Source organism: Desmodus rotundus, chromosome 1, assembly GCF_022682495.2.
Source record: "Desmodus rotundus isolate HL8 chromosome 1, HLdesRot8A.1, whole genome shotgun sequence".
Lineage (NCBI taxonomy): Eukaryota > Metazoa > Chordata > Mammalia > Chiroptera > Phyllostomidae > Desmodus > Desmodus rotundus.
In genome coordinates, this window is record NC_071387.1 from 44,726,112 (window position 1) to 44,751,850 (window position 25,739).

Below are 25,739 nucleotides of genomic sequence, written 5' to 3' on the forward strand. Positions count from 1 at the left end.
GCCACCATTAGCAGTTAGGTGCATTAAAAACCAGGCTTTATTCATACATATATCTATGCCTCAGTAAAATAAAGTTGAGACCCTAATATTTTCTTTATACTTGCCAATACATTATGTATATTGCCATTTCATTATAACCTTAAAACATTATTTCACAGGCTACATGGAATTCTATTACTTCAATAAATTCCCTAAAGTTAAAAGTGAGATTTTCAAGTTATTGCTATTTCAAATAAAGTTGCAGATTAATTTCTTTGGTTTTACTTGCATTAATTTGGTTACTGGCAGGACTGATCATTTTTCATGTTTTGGGCTGTTTGCATTTCTTTTGTGTATGGCCACGAGTCTACTGTCATTTTTCTCCTGACATATTAAGCTTCTTTAAAGAGCTCTCTCTATATTTTAACTACATTAATCCATCCTCTATTGTACATATTTAAAATGTCATTGATTCATCTTATTTCATTTATGGCATTTTCCTTACATACAGGAGACTTTAAATTTTTATGTAGTTAAGTATTTTTCCTTCATGGTTTTTGTTTTTCATTATCAAGTTTTGTACAATCTCCTATGTACTGCAACCACACTTACATATTCACCAATAGTCTCTTCTAGTCTTTAAAGGCATGATGAGTTTGAAGCTTGGAGGGCAGAAGCCATTCTCCACTCTCACCTTAACTTGGGTACTATTCTGCCTCTACTAATCTGAGAGTTAATCTGATCTGTGTTTTAATTTCCTCACCATAACTTATGATTAATATCAGTAGCCACCTCTTAGAACAGTTAAAGGTAGGGAAGACTTTTATAAGTATGAACTCAAAAAGAGCTGGCATGAAGAAAAACAGGGAAATTTCATCTATCAGAAGTTTAGAAAAGCATCATATGATATTTAAAGGGCAAAATATAAGCTGGAAAATATGTTTGTAGTATATGTGTTGAGAAAATCTTAGTTTATTAAAAAATTTAAAACATAATAAAGACAAAACAAATAAAAAAAATCCCAAGAAGTAGCGGTAAAGAGTTAACTCAGACAAACGGTTACGTAAACGACACACACGTGGGAGCTGGGCCGGACCCCCATGGCTGGTTCAGTTCTGAAAAGTGGTGAAGATGACTCCATGCTCGTTACTTTTATTCCTGTCTTACTGGCTCAGCAAACAGAACCAAAAGGCATGCATGAAGCAATACAATCAAGTAGACAAGGCCCCAGGGCCTCCCTCATTCTGTGGGGAGGTGGGCTGTCAAGGCAGCCCACGCAGAGGAGGAAATCCACAAGGTCAGAGAGTCTCAGAGACGCAGCTTGTGTGTAGTTTTTTACATTTCTTTGGGGAGAGGTCTCCTAAGTTTCTGAGATGTCTTCTAAGTTCACCTATTCTCATGTAGGACTGCATGCTATTGTTGTATTTTTTTTTTAAATTCTCATTCGAAGACATTTCTTCATTGCTTTTTAGAGATAGAGGAAGGTGGGGGAGAGGGAGAGAGAGAGAGAGAGAAAGAGAGAGAGAGAGAGAGAGAGAGAGAGAGAGAGAGAGAGAGAGAGAAATCGATGTAAGGGAAAAACAGACTGGTTGCCTTCCCTACATACCCCAGGTGGGGATCAAACCTGAAACCTAGGTATGTGCCCTGACCAGGAATCAAACCTTCTGGTGTGTGGAACGACGCTCCAACCAACTGAGCCACACTGGCCAGGGCTAAACACTATTGTTCTTATACGTGAGTCACAGGGCCCACAGAAGAACTGCCCATGCTGTGCCACAACACACATAAAAGGAACTTGAAGTAACAGAGAGAGAGAGAGATACTGGAGATTAGAGAATGTGTATACCTAGGTAATTTTTCTGGAACTATATAATCCCACAGCAGTTACTAACTGAATGTAGGATTTAGAGAAAGGGATGAAGAGTCTTTTAGTACCTTTCTTTAAATGCATCTCTTTCTCCTATTTGTTTTACCATCCACATGCACGTGTGTGTGCAGTTCATTTTCACTTTAAAAAATCATCATATGGTTAATTTTTTTCTTTGTAAAGCTTTATGAATTTTAACACCTGCCTAGATTCATGCAACCACCATCACAATCAGAGTACAGACGTTTCATCGCCCTGAAAACCTTCCGCACGCGATCCCTTCAGTCACACCCTCCCCTCACTCATAGTCCCTCGCCACCACTGATCTTTCATTTTTAGCATTTTGAATGTTTGAGCAGTTATATAAACAATAGTATATAGTACATAAAATTTTGAGATTGTGGTTTTTTTTTTTAGTCAGCATAATATGCTTGAGATCTACCTGGGAATATGCCTGTATCAGTAGTTTGGTCCTTTATATTGCTAAGTAGTATTCCAGGTTTGGACATACCAAAGTTTATCTATTAATCAATAGAGGACATTTGGGTTCTTTCAAATTTTTGGAAATTATAAGTTGAGCTTCTATAGATATTTGCATTTAGGTTTTTGTGTGGTTATTAGATTTTATTTTTCTAGGATAAATGCCCAGGAGTAGAATTATTGGATCACATGGAAATAGTATATTTATGTTTATGAGAAATTGTTTAAACATATTCCAGAGTGACTGTTGATGACACATAATTTTACAATAATATTTTTAATTGAAATAAGATGGAATATATACCCATTAATACTTTTGTGAAGCATTTGGTTCTTAAAGATGTTCATGTCCTAGGGGACTTTGAATTATTCAGGACATTTGAAACACTTAATTCTGAATACACAAGGGCTTCCGGAAAGACAAGAAGATAAATTAAAATATATGATATTACTTGAGGTATTGACATTCTCTGGGTTGTGTATTAAAAAGAATTCTGAGGTTAAGATTATAGCAGTATGGGACTGGTGGAGGGGAGTGATTCGGAGCTTCCCGTCTTAAAGACAAGTTACCATAACATGAATGGAAACTTCGACACAAAAGCTAAGCTCGGTAAGGGCGTCTGGGCGTCTAACAGTCAAGAGCGCTGCAGACTCTGTCAGGACGGCGGCAAGATCTGCGGTGGAGATGGGAGGGAATCTAGTCCAGGATTTGGAGAACTGCCGTAGGAGCTTTGTAGCAGCTCTCTTACTTGACAGTCAAGTGGGGCACCAGAAAGCAGCCCTTAAAACCATATTTTCTGATCCCTAAACTCCATGGAGGTTTGTATTTGCTTGCTTTCCCAAAATAGTATTTTCATTGTATGTCATATACTTTTCAAAGTCTGGATATTCTCTCTTTTAGCTCAGTGAATCTTCACTCTCTTTCTGATATGAGTCATTCATTCATTCATTCCTTTATTTAAAAGTAAGCTCTTACTCTATTTCAGATATGCACCAGAACCAGACAAAACCCCACTCATAGGGGTTTAAATCCAGTACATGAAGAGACCAAACACATTTTATACAGTTATAGAAGCTAGGCAGAGGGTTAAAATAAGGTGCCGTAATAGAGAGTGGTCTGGTGTCTCTTGGCAGTTGGGTAGTCAGGGAAGGTTGCTCTAAATAGGAGTAGTGAAGTGAGATCTGAATGACTAAAAGGAGCAGCTCTAGGGCTATTGAGATGAAAAACACCAAGACAGAGGACCTCATGCAGATGTGAGCTTGCCAGCTGGAGAAGAAAGACCAGTGTGTGTAACAGTGGACAAGCTGTCAATATCATGTAAGATTTACATCAAATACCACTTTGCAAGCCAAGACAAGAAGTATGTGTTGTACTCGAAGTGTGTGCAGAATGTAAAAGAAGATTTTAAGTAGGAAAATAACATGATTTTGTCTCCCAGAGGTCACTTTGAATGCTGTGCCAGTATGGAAGACATCCCAGTGGTCTGGAGGAGAGCTGATGTGGATGAGCTAGATGGTAGTGAAAAGGAATGATATGGACAAAATTGGGTTGTGGTGAAGGTGTTGGAAATTGGAGAGTTTTTTCTCTGTTTTATTTTGATATAGGCATTCTATAACTTAGATGCTCACCTTATTTTATATGTGGCTGCTGAAACTGGAGAGAATAGAGGTTTGGTTCAAGTGTTGTGTCTAGTGCCAGGTGTTGGAAAAATAAGATATATCTGGAAATTTTCAGCACTAATTGAATTTTAAAATATGAGAGCTTCACAATAAGTGTACGAAGGCACCAGAAGGGTTCTTCTCCTCCATGGATAAATCAACAGCTTCACTTCTCTACAGCCTCTCAATGAAAGTCCTGCCTAGTAAGGGGTGAGAGTTGTTATGGTGATAAGCAGATAAACTCAATTAAAAGATGTGACCTCAATTGATGTACCAATAAAACATTTATGAAATGTTTTTTCCTATGACTTGGATCATAGATGTCATATTGACTGCCTTTACATGACTGTTAGCATCACTCCAACCCAGTGATGCTATGAGCTTCTTTGGTTATTGTCTTAAGTTCATATTCTGGGGCTTTAGGGAGAATGTATCTATTAAAGATGGGGATATACAATAATGGTGATGCTGAGAGAAGGGCTTATAATAATGGTGACATAATGTTTCTCAGCTCCAATTTGTTCATCTGTCAAATGGGACTAATCCTTGCCCATATTAATTATTTTAAGGAGAAAGAATATATAAAGCATCATGAGTGTTGGCGATTATTATTTTCTCATAGACTTTGGAACATTTCTTCAGCTATAGGGGCCCACAAAAAATAAACAGGAAAGGGAAGGAAGAATCTAATCTAGGAATGGAAAGTGCATAGAAGCTTTGAAGGGTCCTCAGAATTTAGCTAGCATAGAATTGGGATGGAGAGCTAAACAATGTAATGGACACACCCAAGAAGAAATAAATAAGTACAAACAATTGCTAATTGTGAGAAAGCTTTTCTCAGATGATAAGATGTATCTGGTGTACAGTGTCTGACTTCAGTTAGCAGAGAGATTGGCTGTGAAACATGGCTGATATTCCCTTGTGTAAAATTTACTGCTGGGACAGCACATGATTTGATTTTAAAGAGTCCCTCATTCTTTCTTATTGTCAAATAATGAGGCATTAGGATGCTGGCTGTTCAAGGTTGCTTAGGAACTGGACAGGTTTATACCTGAGTAAGGTGGGGCTTCAGAATCCATACCTAAGAGGAAGATAGAGACAGGAGATACACAGTTGGGCTGTGGATCCTGACTCTGAGACATGATCATGTGATTTCTGTCTCAAATCTTTCCATCTCACAGTCTGAGAATTCTCCCTGGAGGGAAAGGAAAGAAGTAGAGAAGGAATCCCTACCCCACTGTGGTCCTCTTGTTCCATTTCTCCCCACGTCCACAGGAAAGGAGGGTTGTGGTTTGTTAAGATTCTAGAGAATCTTCCCAGCTTTTCTGTTGTGAGCTGGAGTTCACTATTTTTCTTCAGTGCTTTGGAAGAACTGGAGATTCCCATAACAGCTTGTTCTTTGCACCCCTTTTCATTCCTGCATAGATCTTACAGGAGAAAGCAATCTGCCTTCATTAGTGTGAGTTCAGGAATGGGAAGCCTGTTGGGGATAGAGTTCTTCAAGGTAACAATCATGACCGCTGTGTTATCTTTCCCAAATTAATTTCAGTATGGCTATAAAAACTTCATTTCCCTTCATCCTCACTACCTTCTGCAGCTTAACAAAAAGACCAGATGTTACTGAATCATGATCTTCTACACAGTACAATGCTGTGGTCTCCAGGGTTTTTGGTTCATATGCACAGCCTCTCCATAGTCACATGCCCAGGGAATGCGGCTGTGTTTGGGGTTAGTAACTCCAAAGACATTAATTTTATTTAGCATTTCCTCAGCAATAGCTCTGCATTCACTAATGACACCTTCAGTCCCTTGGGAGAGTCATGTATTAAACCAGAAATATACAAATTGTCACAACTGCAAAAGGGAGGGAAGATTTTAACTCTTGAGTAACCATCACATTTTCATAAGGAGTTATCTGGTGTACAACTCAAAACTATAAGTATGAATTGGGATTGAATTCATTATTTTCAGAAATACATGAACACTCTTAAATTTAAAAAAAATGTGTTGAAATGTATGCTATTTTGTTCATTGAGATTTTTAGATCGATTTTTAGGTAAATGTGCAGGCGCCTGGCATTGTGCTTGTGATACAGGTGGTCCCAACAAAATGTCAGTGGTCATTATTCATGGTAATCCCACCATTGACATTGGTGTGCATTAGAACTGTATCAGGTAAAGAAAATGAATTCTTTAGAGTTGGAAAACATATTTGACTACATCTAATTTTTATATTCTTATACCGAAAAAAACTGAGTTCTAGAGAAGGCAAATGGTTAGGGAGATCATAAAATTAGGGATGGCGCAGGTAGGAAGAATCACGGGATGTTGGAAAAGGAAGATAACAGTTTGACTTTTTTTCTGCCTCATATTAGCTGTGTGACTTTGGGTGAATTTGTGAGCTTCTTTGAGCTTTGGTGTGAAATGGGAATATTAATATGTAATACGAGTTGTTTGGAGGTCAAATGAAATGTTTTGTTGAATTACTGGGGGAGACACAAAAAACGGAATTTGCGTATAAAAATTGTGTATTTATTCTTACCTGTTTAAACTTCAGTCACCTTCAAAGTACTCTCCATTTGATGCAATCCACCTATTGAGACTTTTTTTCCACTGCTCAAAACAGTTTTTGAACTTGTTGATTTTGATGCCTTTTAGCGCTTCTGCTGTTTTTTGTTTCACCTCTTCCATATCAGCAAAATGTTTCTCTTTGAGGACTTCTCTCATGTAGGAAAATAAAAAAAAAGTTGCTCGGGGTGAGGTTGGGTGAATAGGGTGGGTGGGGCATGGGGGTCATGCCACTTTTGGTCAAAAACTGCTGAACACTCAGCACAGCATGGGCAAATGTGCTTGTAAACCACTCATCATGAAATGGGCAAACATGTTGAGTCTTTAAAAAAATTCACTGAAGCCAAACACAGCCTCTCATAACAACACGAGGGGCTACACTGATACAGATGGGTCCCTAGAACACTCACCTAGCAGGGGGAGAAGCCTGTAGTACAAGGGGCCCACCCTCCAGAAGATAATTCTGTTTTTCTGGGTCCCCCTCTCATATTTGATAAATTGTAGGAAACTGTAAAACATGCTTACTATTATTTTAAAAAGGAAATGATTGTATTTATTGCTATATATAACATTCTAGGAGATTTTTCGAAGAGTTTTGCATAGCTGCATCATATTTTGTGAATATTTCATTATTCCTTACATTCATAGTGAGAAAACTAAGGCTTAGAACAGTAAATGTCTGGCTCAAGGTCGCAGCTCGTGAATGGTAGAATGAACTTCAAGCTTGGCTCCAGCTCTTGTCTCCTCCTTTTGTATTATCCTTTCCCAGGTGGTTTTTCTGACATAAAATCTCCCTCATTATTTTGATCCATTCCACTAGAATATCCATTTCAAAGATGTTTTAATAAAGCTGACAAACATGAGAAGTTTAGTATTTAATTTGTGTTATCACTTAGAAAATAAATACGTATTTTAACTAGTGAGACCACTGTAGTAGGAGAAAGTGCCAAAGAAGACACGACTGGTTTTCTCCCCACACTGGACAGAGGCAGCTCAGGAATTAAGTGGTCCTGTCTGTATGTACTACCGTGCAAAACACATCTGAAAGAGTCCATTTACATATTTTAATTTCAAACATTCTTCTTTGGTGGGTCTTTGTTTACCTGTTGGTTGTTTAAGTGACAATCTGTACGTATTAGATGTTTTATGGCCTTGACTCTGAAATTATTGCTCTGTGTGTATGTGCGTGTGTCAAAAGGTGGCACAATCCTCCTTCCATCCCTTCAGAGCCTTTTGGGAATTTGAGATGTTGGTTGTCACAACCCAGAAGATGGGACAGCTTCTGGCATCTGGTGAGTAGAGACCAGTAATGTTGCTAACTATTCCATAATGCACAGGATAGCCCCCACAGCAAAGAATTATCTGTCCCCAAATGTCAATTAAAAATAATACTTTTTATTAGAGTAGTGTGCATTATTTTCAAAATATTTTCATATGAATTACTTATGGACACATACAAAATCACTGTGAGGGAGAGATGTTTCTCCCTAATTAGACAAGCACATTGAGATTTGAAGGGGATCAGCAACTTCACCAAGGCCATGTGATGAGGAAAGTGAAGGTGTTAGAGCATGAAAATTCATCTATAGCATCCTCAGATCCTACTATTCATAGTTGTTATTAAACTAATTGAGGTGACATTGGTTAATAGGATCATACAGGTTTCAAGTGCACATTTCTATGATACATGATCTGTATGTCACACTGTGCGCCCACCACCCAGAGTCAGTCATCTTCCGTCACCATACATTTGGCCCATTTACCCATTATTCCCCCCCAACCTCCTACCCTCTGGGAACCACCACAGTTGTCTGTGTCTGTGAGATTCAGTTTTATACCCTACACATGAGTGAAATCCTACAGTTCTCAGCTTTTTCTGACTGACTTTTTGCTTAGCATAATATTCTCAGGGTCCATCCATGTTGTCGCAAATGACAGTATTTCCACCTTTCTTATGGCTGAGTAGTGTTCCACAGTGTATATGCGCCACATCTTCTTCATCCAGTCCTCTAAAGAAACATAATTTTGTTGTTTCCACATCTTGGCCACTGTGAATAATGCTGCTGTGAACATAGGGGTGAATATATCCTTGAGAATAAATGTTTTTGAGTTTAATATTTTTACTTGAAGTCTTGTAAGCAAGGATGGAATCTCCAATCTCTTCCTCCTCAAGCCCGGCATGGTACGTTCTACTTACTAGAATACCAGAAGTATGTGCTGATTGATTGACTAATTTTAAAAGATCTCAAGGACAATCACTGATATTATTCCATCCTATTTTTTATAGGAAATGCCAACTCAGACCCTTGAGCAAATATTGATTCGTAATTTTCATCTGAATTTGCTGTTTTCTATAAGTAAGCATTGTTTTATTTCTGTTTTTATGATTTTGCTCCCTTATCAATCTTCGACTATGTGGAAGTGTAAAAGCCTGAAACTTCAGCCAGCCACACTATTTAGCCACTTAGTATCCGCCTCTTTAGCTATTGTATTCACGGATGTTTAAGCAGAGGAGCCCAGGAGGAAGAACTAGCTTTTGAGTGACAGCACATTTCAGTGGTAGTTAAAAGACAAAATGGAAACAGAATTGGGACAATGTGCCCAGAAACAGAAACAATTATAACAATTTTCATCCCCAAACTAATTTATTAAGGCTGTATGTTAATACTGTACAACAATAGTAAAGCTGCCTTAGTTTTATATTTAGCCCATGAAACAATTAAGGACAGAAAGAAAAATAACACTCAGGCTGCACATGATGGACAAATTGCAAGATGTTCAACACATTTCTTTAAGAGACAGTAAAAACAATCCACCTGCAAATTTGAAACTTTCTCCATTCTCGGATTGAAATTTTATAAAGCAAAAGCAGTCAGTAATTTGGTCAGTTCAGTAGGAAAAAAATAAACCCGTAGTTATTTGGAAATATGTCAAAATATGTTCTGAGAGAGAAAAAAAACACATACTCTCAAACTGATGATTTGGCTGAAATTTTTACTTTTTAATTGGGGCTTCTGTTCTAAGGCAAGCTTTTTTTTTTTCTTTTCAACATTCTTTACCTTCTTCCATGTTTATAGGTCATCTTACTCTCAGAAAAAGATACTAGTTACTGGTATCAACCAGTACATTCACCCATTTTACTACCATATGTTTAAGTGTGCGCTGAAAAAAATGTTGAGGACAAAATTAACTGTGTGTATTTGTTGTGAGGGTCTGACATTTAACATTGAAATGTTGAATAGAAGATGAGAAGCAGATTGGGGTCACCATGGGAGATCATGAATCCAGGTTTTGTTTAATCTCAACTTTAGTTTTGTACTTTTTCAATATTTACAAACATATAGAAGAAATTGATTTAAAAAAATCTTTCTCCATCAAAACAACATTATATTTTAAAATTTAAAAATGTTAATTCTGCTCTATCATAAAGTGAATAAAAGTATTCTTTCTCCCTTTTAGTCTGGCCTATTATGGTCTAATTACATTTTTAAAATTTCAGATTTAATTTAAGTAAATCATTGGCATTTGATGAAAAAATACTTGACATGGTGAAATAATGCTGTGTGAAAGTAGATAAGGAAATAAGCCAAACTTTCTTTACTATTATTATAAAGCTGATGATGAACTTGTTCACATGGAACATCTTAAGTCAAAACCAGCTTTTCTCTGAATGATTTTTGTTTCACTTCTTCCCCTTCCCTCCTGCAGCACACTCCAAGCAGAACTCCTAGAAAGCAAGAAGCTTAACTCTCTCCAAGGATGGACTACCTATTTTAACTCACATGAGAGTTACACAACCTTATTTCATAAGGGATCTCTTTCTGTTGTTATTTTTTAAGGCTGAGAAAATTCTGAGATCATACTTTACTCTCATTTTACATACTCTATTACACTTTAAAGTACATTAAATAAAAAGTCACAAGAATAGTTTCAGAGAATAGGAGTGGGAGAAACATTTTCCAGTTACTTCATCTCAAAAGATTGGACTGATATTCTCATTCTAGCCTATTGAGAGTTACAACAGTGTTGGCATGATGCTCTCTTAATACCCAGTAATAAGACAAAAACATTTGATTGTGTATTGTAGCATCTTTTTCACACCCCACTTCACTCCAGCCTCCCTTCCAGCAGTTGACTGTTACCATCATCTCTTTTCCACCCGGGCCAGGCCAGCTGATGTGTGCTGCTTGAGTGCTGATGAGCAGGGAACCACACCTCCTGGGTAGTGACCTTGTCCTGTGACATGCAGCACAGCTATGTGATGCTAGGAAACAGCAGCAGCAGGCCATCCAAGCTTGCAGCCATCCAGAATGGCCTGATTCATTTCGATCAAAAGAATCAAGATGACTTGTAGACTAGGAAAGAGCTCTAATTTGAAGGACAGTCTTCCCATAACCATCCTGTAAGGTGACACATTCTGTATTTGTTTATTCACATACATGTTAAAAAATACAGTTGTCTTCTCCTGCCATTGTTAAATACAAAAGAAGATAATACATGAATATCTGTACTTAACTATGCCTTTCATTTTCCCTGCAGCACTTAAAGGATTTTGTAACTTAGGACCTATTTATCCTCTAAATCGTGTGTATGCATGTGGAAGGGTAGACCTATTGGCTTCTTTAGAGTCCTAGGAAAAATTAGGACTTTTCCAGGATGGATTAAAAAATTATTATATCTCATGCTTCAAATTACAACCATAATTTTTCATGAAAAGTTTTCAAGAAATAAAGAATTAGAGGGAAAAATTAGAGGAAAATAACTTTTTCTTATTAATAAAAGGCTAGATATAAGCTTGAGAAAATAAAAATAATCCTACAGAAGACACAATCCTACACTCACTTTTAGACTTATTTTTTATCCATTTTTTTTGCAATGGTATACAATTTTTTAAAAGTTTTATAGAATTTAAGATATCTTATCTTTTATGATATCTGTGTAAGGATCTTTCTCTTCCTCCCTTCTTTCTATCAATTTTGATGAACTTCTAAATTGGTCTTGGATTGGAAGTAAGGTAACTCAGTAGGCATATGCTATTTTTGAGATAGTGAAGAGAGGATAAAGGACAACGCTGTTTTGTATATTTTGAGGTTTAAAGACTTCAATTTAACTTAAAAGATAACAACTACAAAATTAAAGTATAATAATTATATTTTTTTCAGTTTTTTAAAAAGTAAAGACTTTTTAATAAAGTGAATTGTATATAATTCAGTTGTAGAGTGAATTAATCTCCTTATCTAAATTCCAACCTAGCAAGTGAGGTGCTCCACTTTCTAATCGTTTTACTAGATTGTAATTACCCACCTGCCTCATCTTCGCCATTTTTAACATGCAGAACACATTCTCTTCAAACAGCTCCAGCTCTCTTCCTATCTTCCAAGCACCACCATTTGTAAAAAAATGTATTATCCAAGTTGGCAATATCTGTATTAATCTTCAGGTTCTTCCCGGTTTTATTTAAAGTGATTACTTTTAGGTGTTTTTGATATTTAATGTTTCACGGGTCCACAGAAGTTTCCTGAAAAGACAAACGCGGGCAGGGTGTGTAGTGCAGCGGGTGAAAGGCTACGCCTTAATTTGGCAAAGTGACTTTAAATGAGGCCACGGTCTCCGTTGGTTCCCCATTATTTTGTTCCATTAACATGGTTTTAGAGAAAACTTTCAAAAACCGACCCTTGTGAAATCTTCCGTAGACATCGGATTGTCTCCTTAACAGAAGATGAGAAAAGAAAAAGTCAGGAAGAGCAAGGATTATCTTAACCTTGTACTATACTGATCAGAACCCCACTCTAAATCAATGAATGATTGCAAAACCTGTCAGAATAACCCAGTGACTCATTTCTGCAGAACGCTAGTCTTCAGAATCAGGGTCAAGAACAGCAAGAGGATTAAAGACCTGTCCTCGTAATGAGAGTCCGTGTCCTCATAATGAGAGTCAGCCTCGAGGCCGTCCACATCTCACTGACACAGGCCTAGAAAACACTAAATTACTTTTAGAAGTCACTTACATATCAGAAATTATGAAGAAGTATTCCGTTGAGATCCTTTTCTTCATTACCTCTATCTGCTTTTAATTTTGAATTCTACTTATAAAGAGTTTCTGTCAGTAAAGATACTTTGCTATGCTTTTTTTTCTGTGTGAAGAGTAAGTGTATTAATTGTACAAGCAATCAGTGTTCATAGATTTATATTTTTCAGCATCTGCCTTTTTTGTCATATTAATCAAACAAATTATGCTGAGGAGGAGGGTCATTCTAGAAAAACATCAACTGTCAGTGAGTACTCATTTACCTAAAACAGAATCAGAATCTAATCAAAATTTTTAGTACGTATAGTGTTTAAAAATTAGCCCTTTGTCATCAGTTAACAGAACAGTTAACTTATTTGTTGGGGTGAGTAGGACTCAACAGGATTAATTAGCTTAATGTATGTATGCTAGATGCAAATACCGAGACAGCAAGTGCCAAATTACGCATGCTTTGTGTTCACAGGGTTGAACAGGAAAATACAGTCTGGAAGCACCCAGGTTTTCATTGAGTCCTTCCTTCAATTCTCTAGGGACTAGTTCTCATATCAACCACATAGCATTTTATTTTTGTCATTGACACTGAGAAACAAGCTGGCAAAATTTTCTGAATTTTAATTAAGCTGTTTAGAAACATTTCCTCACAGCCCACTTTAAATATATTAATATTAGAGTCATATTTACCTAAAATGTATGGTATATTTAAATAATATTAGTTTGGCAGCATGGTAATAATAATTATTTCCTTATATTAGAAAAAAAGAGCAGTTACAATATGTATTTAGGGGAAAGTGCATTTTCTATTACTGAGGTGAGTCAGAAGGAAAACACGGGTGATACCTAAGCAAATAGGATTTTTGGTACTCTACATTTTAAATGACGTGATTAATTGGAAAGAAGTGCCCAAGTTAGGAGCATAGCAGGAACACAACACAGTGTTTTTCTAGGAATTGAGGTGCATTTGGGGTTGGGGGTTGATAAACTAACAAAAGTATAGCCTATTAATTCTAATTCTAATGTGTCTTAAGGCCTGACTCTACTCTGGTGTGTTACACCGCAATTCTGGATTTATTACTACTACATGATTATAATTATAGTCATTTTGTACTATTACCTTTGCTTTCAGTTCTCCCCTTTTCTCTCTGCCTCCCTCTCAAAACCTCCCTCAGAGGCATTAAAGCAAAAGAGCTGATAATAAAAATGACTGGATGCTGTAACACAGATGCCACCTGACAGGCCTGAAAGCCTCAGTCACAGAGACACCAGTGGACAGTGTGGCTTTTTTGATACGCAATGGCTATGACAATTTGTCCTGGGTTACCTTGAACTAGAAAATTTGAAATATATATTAATTTGCTGATGGCAAGTGAAGGAATGGAAAAAACAGTTCAGTGTTATGGAACATTATGTTTGTAGAAACCCATTTATAAGAAAGGAAATTCTTTCCTCATATAAGAGATTTATCCACAAATAATTTACAAATATATCAGTCAAGGGGCTGAAAGTCAAATGAAAAAGCTTATGATGGCCTCCGCCAAAGAGTCTTAATGCAAAGCATAGGAGCCTTCCTGTAATGTCATAATTATCAGCTGGAAGCCCTCCATACAAAATGTAAAAATAACCATGTGCCATCTGGTAATTGGTTTTCCCAGCAAATACATATGCAAAAGGGAATCAAGAGCGACAACAAAATTGAAAACCCAGTGCATGGGAATGCTGTGTGACGGCCGGAGTTTTAATAAGCCACTTGCTGTGAAATCAGTTTTACAATCCCATTGCATGATAATATAAAGCATTATAAGGTATATACATAAGCATGAAAGTACCATTATATTTATGGATATGGGCAAAGCTATTGCACTTGACATTTGGGCTTCCCATATTGAGAGACATCATTCTTAGGAGATTGTACCTGTAGTTAAATAGTAGCTAATGAAAGTGAGCTAAAATCGCCATGGCATGTAGCCACAACTGAAGTTTATTTCCCCAGGTTTATTTCTCATGAGCGAGCTTATGGCTACACTGCTTTCTCTCATGAAAGAATGGAAGTTTCTTCATAATATATAGCACATGCATTTTCATAATGCTATTAGTGGTTAAAAAAATCTTTCACTGTGAAACTGTTCAATTCTAAACTGAAATCATTGGGTCAATATAGAAACATGTTTTGTAATTACTTTGATATAAAGAGTTGGCTCAGTCTTTTTGTAACCTTGTATTTGGCTGCTCTTGCCCTTCATATCATTCTCTGTAAAACATGCCGCTCCCCTCCGTGGCAAACAAGAGGAAGCGGAGCAAAGGAAAACATATGGGTAGCTCCAGATTCATCACTGGCTTCGTTCAGCAAAGAGCTTCATGATTTACAGCATTCAGAGCAATGGTAGCACTGGACCGTGGTATAAGGGTATCTTTCTGTTCCTATTTTGAAGCATTTTTTAATTACTGTTTATTTACATTTCACCCAAATCCTTTTGGGGAGCAAGGACATTAAAGATGCCTTATAAAACGCAAAGCTTGTCCTCTGCTTCCGTGTTCCATCATCCTGAGAGAGTGAACCACTGGTGTTTGTCCTTACCACGTAACCCAAGGTGTTCACCCCACTTCACGCGTCCAGGGTTTGATTTGAGAACAATCAAAGGGGCCTGGGCTGCGAGGGCACACAGGTACCTGCCTGGGACTCTGGGGCTCCAGGTGAGCTGTAGTAGTGCTCTCAGTTTCAATCCTGCTCAGAACTGGAACGAGTGGGAAATAATCAATACTAAAACAAATTCTTGAGTCCACCTTGTGAAATCAAATTTTTAGTGATTTGGTGTATACTTCACAACAATTCTTTTTTGTTTTAACCTCATATAACCAGGACATGGTCAGAAATGGGTTTATCCTCAGTTTGGTCTGTGTGAAGCCAGGCTTGGATTTGCGATGGCCACATAACACTTTTATTCAGTGTTCCTCTGACTGCTAGGACAGAAGACCGGAACTCACTTTACTTATTGGCCTGAGAAACTGAAGGAACAGGGGCAAAGTAAGCTGGCTATTGCCACAAAGGTGACATATTATACAACTTAGGAGCTATGGAGGAGTGAAACTGTAGCCTTATGGGGAGCAAAGGGGCCTGTGAACTTGTGTTACCGTGTAATGACGGAGAGTGTGCCCTTTGGGTTCGGCCTCAGCCCTGCCACTCTTACTTCCGTGGTCTTTGGCAATTTCCTTAACTTGTCTAAGCCTCGTTGTCCTCATCTGGAAACTGCTGGTAATGATAGGACAGTAGCATTGGAAAGGAGGCAGTATAAGAAAATGTCCAAGAGCATCATGCTCGGAGTGTACTTCCTGATTTGCATCTCAGCTTCAAAATTTCCCACTGTGTCATCTTGGACGAATTATTCAAACAACCTTCTGCCTCAGTTTCTTCATCTATAAAATGAACATATCAGAAATTAATTCTTTAAAGAGTTTCTATGAGTTATATACAGACTGCTTAGAATGGTGTCTAACACCTCACATGATCTTTCAGTGATGGGCTGAAGTGCTGAGATGAGGGAATAAAGTAAAAATTGAGTACTGCAATATTACTTTTTAAAATGTTTTAAATTCTCCATGAAGTACCATGTGCATGCTTCTGGATGTACAGTTTTGTATAGGAATAGGTATATATAAATGTATAGAGAAAGTTTGGTTTATAAGAGAACACATATGTAAAGTATAATATAGTGTATATTAACTTCTATAAAATAGAGAGGGGAAAGAAAAAAATAAAGACCATATAGCTTTGGCATAGAGTTGAATTAAAGTTAAGTGCGTAAATGACGATAATCCACTGTACTCCATAGAATTTAAACATTAGAAGAAATAATATATGTGGTGCCTTTCTCTTAGCGGCTGACATATAGAAATGGTTAGTGACATGCTGATCCTTATTCATAGCATCCTCATTATTATTTTTGGCTATATTGCAGTGTAGATAACTTAGGTGAATTTTCAATCAAAAGTCGTATCCGGCCACTGAAGCTGTTTCTAGGAAAGCACTCCGGCCTTCTGCTGCTGTTTGCTGCAGAGGGCAGCTGCTGTCTCTCCTGAGCAGTCTGGGGGGAGCCCAGGAAAGGACGGACGTCAGCCTCACTGGACGCCTCTCCTCTTCTTTGGGAATCACCATCTTCATGTGAGTGAGAAAGCGTCGAAAATCACTGTGGGGCAAGAAACGTCTCCTGCGACTTATTCTTTCTTATTTCAGTGCCTTGCCACAGTGCCGTATTTAAGTTTCAATGATAAGAGTCCCCAAAGTCACACTTTCGTCATGAATCTAAGATAGAAAGTGACAACTTCTATCCGTTGAAGCTGGTTCTAGCGTATCAGTGGAAAGGCCTTGGCACATTTTGATCTAGACAGGGGGTGGGGGGGAGTGGGAGGGGTGGGGGGGTGACACTCCTAATCTGTTGGCTGGTTTAACCTCACACCAATGGGTAGAATCTTATTTCCTTCCTTCCTTCCTTCCTTCCTTCCTTCCTTCCTTCCTTCATCAGAAACTCCACTATCACTGATTTTTTTTTTTACTAAAGTAGGTGTACTATCCTGAGTTTTTAATTTTATTACATTTTCGTACTTTCTAAGTGCTTTATCCAGTACAATTTTTTTTCAAATTTAACACAGAGTATACCAAATTCAATGTGTGTTTCTTAAGTAGAGCACTATAAGTGCTGATATATGGAAGCTAATTATCTCCCAGCCAATTCCATGCATTTCTCCAAAGTCTCCTCAGAGCCAAGCACAATCCTCGAAGGTATTGCAACAGAAGAACATGAACATGGCCACTGAGGTTGATTTTCAAGGAAAATGAAGGGAGTTTGTTCTTATAAAGTGAGGAAGCCCTGGCTGGTGTGGATCAGTGGATGGAGTGCAGGCCTGTGAACCAAAGGGTTGGTGGTTCAGTTCCTGTCAGAGCCCATGCCTGGGTTGCAGGCCAGGTCCCCAGTAGGGGGCATGCAAGAGGCAACCACACATTGATGTTTCTCTCCCTGTCTTTCTCCCTCCCTTCCCTTCTTTCTAAAAATAAATAAATAAAATCTTTAAAAAATAGAGTGAGGAAGACTTCTGACTACTGTTCAATTTTTTAAAGCCCCTTACACTATTTGTCTGTTTGGTAGGAAATGATTCTAGTTTACCTGCTTAGCAACAGCAGAACACCCCAGTTGCTGGGAGGGAGAAGAAATAATATTTAGATTTTTCGGCATTATAATCCATGTGAGTATGTCAGTACAGACTTTAACCTACTTATGGTTCTATCCTCTGAATTTAACTAAAATCTGTGAATGACAAAATGAATGCGCAGAAATCATAATTTTATTCTAAACATTGCAAATTTTGTTTTAAAAGAGAATACAGCAAAAATATTTTTTAGTATTGAAATATTTAATATTTTTTAGGAAGAAAAAGATGTTAACCATTTTGTGTTGCAGTGATACACTTATTCTAGTTTTGTGCATCAAACTTTATTTATGTTAGCAAATGAATGAACCAAATTAGGTTGTCACCAGGAATTGTTACAGTTACATGAAGAAAAATCATTTTATATGAAAAAAAATTTTTAGGAGAATGCAAGGTCTCTTAGTCAAGAGTTAATTTTTGAAGAAGAACTTCATCTGTGGCCTGTCAGCTTTACTTGTCTGAACACTGGAAGAACAGTACAGGCCGATGATAGTATAACCATTGACTATATTTATTTTCCCACAAGAATTGGCCTTTTATGGCAGAATGTAAGAAGGTATCTTTTTAATATTACTGACATTTTGGTTTTCATAGGATATACCTAAACTCTAATCTTCCATTTTCACTATAAGGATATTATTTTCATTAGGAAAGTTGTACTTCTTTGTATTAGTTTTCTTTTGGTAGCCTAACTTTTTAACACATGAATGACTGCACTAACCATAATAATGACAATAAAAGAAATGCTTATATTTATTAAATGATTATAATATTCTTAGCACTATGGCTAGCTTCTAATCCTTGCTCTTATTGCTCAAAATGAAAAAAAGTATTTTATTTATTTCTCTATAAATAAGTTTTCTGTTAAGAAATTGTAGGCACTCTTCTTGGTATTCAATATTCACCTTTTGGAAATAATTCAAGTGTGTGATTATTCTATTCTAAATAAAACAAGCCCACAAACACTCTGTGAACTTTCACTCTACCTTCTGATAAGTCCGAATACTGGACTGGACAAAGGGAATACAATGGCAAAATCGAAAGCTCGAGAAAATAAACAACAGTACATTTAATTATTTTTGTTAATTAACTGAAAACGAGATAAATGAGAAACATGATTTATTGGTTTGCTTAATAACTGGTATTTCCATTTTACCCAACCCCAGGGAAGACGTAGATTGTATGGAAGAATGTTGTGTAGGATGGTGAGCACTAGGATTGATGCTTTAAATGTCTTGAGGCAAAAAAAAAAAAAAAACCAAACCATATAAATAAATAGTAAGAACTGTCATATCAAACCAGAAGTGCATTTATTTTAAATACACCATAAAGAAGTGTGCATATATATTAGAAGCTTTTTTAAAAAAAATAATTTTGGGAGTTTGATTGGTATATATAATGAAGTAAATTATGTTATTACAGGAGTGGAATTGAAAAAAAGACACCACTTCTTAATATTGTTCCTTATTCTAATCCATTTTACCACCTGAAGGTGTTGCCTTTATGTTTACTGAAATATGCCACAGATTGCTGACCAATGACCACTTCTTTCTATAGAAACAACAGCTGGAATGTTGGAATTTAAACCAGGGGCAGTCTGGATTCATATGACAGTGTCGAGTATTTGTTTATAAATTATACCGGTAATAAACCGTTCTGGTAAGACATTTGCAGGCATCATCATTATTCAATTAAATTGCCACGAGGGTATGGAGGGTCAGAGTGAGAATGAGATGCAGGGTACAATATTGAAACAATAAAAAACCAAGAAGAAATATATTGTTGCTCAATGTACTACTCTAGTCAAATAAGTATATCCATATTCAAGTATATACTATTGTTTTCCTAGTTGTAGTATCATATAACTAGAAAATGACCTCTTTAAAAAGTAGCAAAAAATTATTTCTGTTGAGATCTAACACAGAATTTCAACTTGACATGGTTTTTCATTAATGTGAAAAAAATAATTATAGTGTCTGTGTTGCAACATTTTCTGTAATATTCTTTGATGTATTTTTGAAGAGAATGTGATGGAAATCTACATTTCATCATTTACCAGATTCAATAATTTAAAAGTGTTCCAAGTATAACCTTAACTTCCCAATTTGTTACAGGGTTCCTAATATTCTTACTAAAATGATAATATGTTTTAACTGACATGTCCTTAGGTAGTTTATTTAAATGAGAGTGAGGAAGTGAGAGAGAGCATGCAAGTGTAAGGTTCGTCAGTCTCTCAGAAGATGTGAGTAGAAAAGAGTGAGGCTAACGAGTGTTGTATCTTCCAGATACTGAGGGTAGTGTACATTTTCTTAACTTATTTTCAAGTAAAATGTAAGGGCATAAGTCTATTTTTAGACATTTAAAACCCGTGTTTGTTTCCTTGTCTCTTGGTTGCTCTGCACAGGAGACAAGTAGCATATGAATTTTCTTGGTTCTGTAACACAACTAAGACTCTAAAAACCAGACCGAATTACAGGCATGAGAATAAACACCTGAGCCCTCTCCTCTTGGTTCACACAAAACAACAGCCACAACAATAGTGTTATCTAACATGTGTTAAGCATTTTCTATGTGTCAGGCACCATTAAAATGATTATTTATATACCAACACCATATTATTTACTCTTCACAACAATCTGAAAAGGAAGAACTGTTGGTGAAGGCAGAGATGGGTTCTCAGGAATGTGTCCAAGCCCACAGAGCTAACAAGTGCTTGAACTACAGCTTGACTCTGGTCTGCCTCCAGATGCCTTGCTCATGATTGTATCTACAAATAAACATTTAAGTTATTTACAATCTATCTTATTTTTTATACAAGGAGATATTCATGGGCAAACACACAAACTTTATATAATTTACACAAATGAACAGGAGCGAATGACAAACTCCAACTTATGAATGGAGATCGTATTCTAGGAGTTTATGTACAAGTGAGTTATTTGAACCTCATCTTTTCGCCTTAGTAGTTGGGGTGGATTCCCAGCCAGAAAGCAGAACTTAGTGTATGTTATACCTAGAATACAGTGCCCTTAATGCTGTACTAATAGTATAGACCTTATTCACCATGTATGGCCATGTTACCTAGTGTGACAGCTTCGGAAATTCACACGCCCTCCTTAATTTTGATAAGGTCGGGATTTCTCTTCCTTTTCTACCACCATTCCTTGCCTCCGTCTGCTGGAAAATGGGAGTGTGCCCTTCAAATAATATGATGAGCTCTTTTATCATTGTATCCTAAGGAAAAATTATTTTGACATACATAATTCTAAGTTGTAAAAGATCCCATTCTAAAGTAGTACTTAAATTATAGATTAAGGTGCTGGGAGGGTTGTTTTCTCTCATCTCAGAATTATGGGTAGGCACAAAAAATAACAGGAAGGGCCAAGGATTTCACCAATGAGACATGAGTGTTTGTGAGAGATGGTCCTGAAGGCTCATTTATAAAGATTGATATGCTCTTTACTACCAGCTTCCTAGGTAGTGGATCTCTTGACATTGCTCTATGCATTTCTGAGAAGAAAAGAGAAAAGAAAGATGGCAGGTCAAAAATAAGGCATAGCAGTGGAAGAGCCTGTACTCCCAAGGTTTGGTGTAAGGAATACAGTTGAATTCCCTGGCCTAAATGGATGCTTAAGAGGGAAAGGGGGTTTGAAATGTCTTGCTAGATTCCATCCAAAAAAGAGCTTTCCAGCAGATGATACCCCTGCTGTAAGAGGCTGTAGCGCCGTCTGCTGGTGGAGGGAGGTAGGGCGCTCTAGTATATGGAAAGGATAAATCAGTTCGCTCTCCCCTATCAAGAAGCTATTGAAAATGCTAGGAGGACTGACATATGGGCTTGACAAGAGCCACACAAAGGGATTACTTAGCTAGCCCAGAGGAAGAATGAGACTAAAGACGAAAAAGCTTCATTCTGGCCCTCCTCACTCCTTCAGCATACTAGAAAAGCTAGATAGAACTTTGAATCTGATATGAGACTAAAAGGTTTTAGTGTGATTGGGTTACTTGTTCTAATAATTGGTACTGACCAGGAAGTTATGGATTCTGGCTGACATGCTGTTTAGGAATAGAAAAGAGGTATTCACATAACATAGTTGATTACAAAGACTGAAATAAAAATAATTTTATATTTATATTTGTACTCACTCCCCTGACTTAAGTTTTCTCAGTTAACCTGCCACTCTTCAAAAACAACATGGAGATAAAAATAAAGTGTGCTAATTTGTGTTAATGATAAAAGAAAGGGAGAGTTCTTTGCTATTTTTCTGTACTCAGAGCACATTGGAAGTACTGCCTTCAGTCTGGGCATTGTGTTTGAAGAGGAACCTGGATATCCAGAGTGGCTGAAACATGGAAATCATGACAGAAAGAACAGAAACCCCCAGAGACTGTTTACATGGAAGGAGACAGTTAAAGAGGATGGAATAAACATTGTTTTCAATTATTTCAAAAGAATCATCATGTGAAAGCGATAATCTATTTGCCCGTTTGTTTCTGAGACCATAAATTAAACCAATAATGAGATGTTACATAAAATAGACTATGACTTGATATACAGAAGAAATTTATTTGAATTAATTTAAGAAATTAAAAGTACCTATTTTTTCTTTTCTTTTTAAAAAATTTTATAATTGTTCAAGTACAGTTGTCTGAATTTTTCCCCCTCCACTTCCCCCAACCCCAACCATCCCCACCTCCCTCCCCTGATTCCACTTACCCTTGGTTTTGTCCACGTGTCCTTTATAGTTGTTCCTGAAAACCCCTCCACATTTTCCCCCCATTATACTCTCCCACCTCCCCTCTGGTTACTGTCAGATTGTTCTTAATTTCAATGTCTCTGGTTATATTTTGCTTGCGTGTATGTCTTGTTGATTATGTTCCAGTTAAAGGTGAGATCACATGGTATGTGTCCCTTATCGCCTGGCTTATTTCACTTAGCATAATGCTCTCCAGTTCCATTCATGCTATCGCAAAGGGTATGAGTTCCTTCCTTCTTTCTGCTGTGTAGTATTCCACTGTGTAAATGTACCATAGTTTTATGATCCATTCATTTACTAATGGGTACCTAGGTTGCTTCCAGCACTTGGCTATTGAAAATTGTGCTGCTATGAACATTGGGGTGCATAGGTTCTTATGGATTGGTGGAACAGAATAGAAAGCCCAGAAATAAACCCAGGTCTCTGTGGTCAATTAATATTTGAAAAAGGGGGCAGAAGCATAAAGTGAAGTAAAAATAGCCTCTTCAACAAATGGTGTTGGGAGATCTGGACAGCTACATGCAAAAAAATGAAACTTGATCACCAACTTACACCATACACAAAAATAAGTTCAAGGTGGATAAAAGACTTAAATATAAGTTGTGACACCATCCAAGTCCTAGAGGAGAACAGACAGGAAAATCTCAGACATTCCATGCAACAATATTTTCACCAATATGTCCCCTAAGAGTACCTATTTTTTCTGACTGAAATTCCAATACATTCTGACTGTAGAATATTTGGAAAATACAAAATAATAAAAAGAGGTAATTAAAAATTTACCCATAAGCACAGAGCTTAAGACATGGATGGAAATGTACTATACATCTGTTCTAGATTGGAATAAACTTTCCCCTTAGGAACAGGGAGATCCGTGTTTGGGGGAGAATAGAAGAAAAGGCTGATCTGAGGCAGACAGTGACTTTCTGTAGGAGATACCAAGATTTCTAGTCCATAGCAATTTGACAATATTAACTTCCTTTCGGAATCCTAAAGTCTGTGATTATAAAATATGGCACTGCAGCTAAGTTTTTGCATACTTTATGTTATAGTTTTGTGTGGCTATTTGACATAGTTTTGGAAGAAGTGAAGAAAAATTAACACCTTTAGAAACATACGTGAATTAATTTCAGAACAACACTATTTAAAGTACCTGTCAATGTTCAGGGTTTTCCAATGACAGCAACCTCCTCATTTTTTGTCATGTGACATACTACCTAATATTTGGGTGTGTAAAATCAAACTCTGAATTCCCATGGTTCCTGGATGTTTTTTAAGATTTTATTGCAAAGCTACAAAACTTCAGCTAACATAATAGGGAGGTCCCTCATGAGAAAATAATGAACGGCTATTGCCTTTTAGTAAAAATTGAGGTTATAAACAGGGTTAACAGATGAAATATAGGATGCCGAGATAAATTGAATCAGATAAGCAAGGGATAATTTTTTCGTAGATACATCCAAAAGATTTCATGAGGCATACTTATACTGATACTGATACCTGTAATTTACCTGAAATGCAAATTTAAGAGGGTACCCTGTGTTTTTACATGATAAATCTGGAAACCCTCATGGCCTTTGGAAATTACAAGATTATCAACATCGTTCCATGCTTCAGCTCCTATAAATCATAGGACAACACATAACGATGCCAGTAAGAGTGTTAGATGACTTAGGTCAAGGTGTCTATAGTGCTAAAGGTGGAGAAAGAGGTAACTGATGGTTATAATCCAATCTTTGGCTCCACTGAACATTGTCAGTGACCTATTTGATTTATTTAATGAATACATAATTTGTTTCATTTTCCTTAGACTTTCCTGTTTATTTTAAATGTAGTACAACAAAGAAGATAGAACAACCATTTTCCTCAACTTACTAGGATGCAGGCTGGCTTGCTTTTCCTCATTTTAAAAGAAAATTCATTTAGGTTTAAATTTATTTTAAATTACGAGCCATTTTCCAAGACCTAATCTTCATTTAAATGGAGAATAAGTGCATTTCAATGTTACCCAGTAATGGGAACAAGTGGCACTTCTTTCACTCCTTTTTTGCTCCGTTTAGGTCTCACAGAAGACACTTTGCCTTGATCTGTAAGAGGAACATATGGTGAACCTTCTGGTTTATTTTTGTGGTCCCCTGGACAGCTTTTCACTGTCCTGTTCACAGAGCAGATGCCATATAGCATTTGTCCATCTGGGGGCAGAATCTTGCCTTCTGTCCCAAATCGCTCATTGCATCCTGACTCCCAACTTAACCCCAACACTTCCAGAAATCAAGGCATTCTGTTGAGTGGACCCTATTGGACACACACTTATGTATGCAAAATTTAATTAATTCAGAAAACTTGGTATGTTAGTTTGCTAGAGCTGCCTTAACAAAGTACCTCAGATCAGTTGGCTTAAACATTTGTTCTCTTGCTGTTCTGGAGACTGGAAATCCAAAATCAAGGTGTCATCGGGGTCGGTTCCTTCTTAGGGCCACAGGGCAAGGCTCTTTGTAGATGGCCATCTTCCCCCGGGTTTTCACTCCTTTCTGTGCATGTCTGTGTCCAAATTTCTCCTTACCAGAGCCCTGGTCACCTTGGGTAAGGGCTCGCCCTAAGGACTCACTTTAGCTTAATTACCTCTGTAAAGGCCTTATCTCCAAATACAGTCACAGTCTGAGGTCCGAGGGGTTAGGACTTAAACATATGAATTGTGTGGGGACAGAATTCAGCCGATACCTGATACCATCAAAACATTTACAAAATTACTTTAGAATAATGAAGCAAGGGAAAGAGTACAAGCTAATGCCTGAAAAGTGAAAGATAATGAAACAGGCAGAATGGCTCAGATAAAAAAGAGCATGATGCAAACCATGATATTTGATGAGTGTCAAAAGCGTTATTGCTTGTTCACCTCTTCTTTCTTTCTTCTCCAGATTACTCCCCATTTTAAAATCTAGCCGCCAATACATCTGTCACCCAAGTTATCGCTGCTTTTTTTTCCCTCCTGTTCATTCCTTAGGCCTGCTTCTGCTGCCCCCTAGATGTTGAGAAGCATGGATTTACCAAGGGGTTCTGAAAGCCTTCCAAACACGTGTGCGAGAGTTCTAGGTCCCTTCTCAGAATGCGAAGGGCACTCAGTATTCGTCTCTGCATGGATGAGGCAGTAGGAACTGAATAGTATCATTCTGAGCCAGTGGGAAAGAAAACTCAGTTTCTCTAAGGAA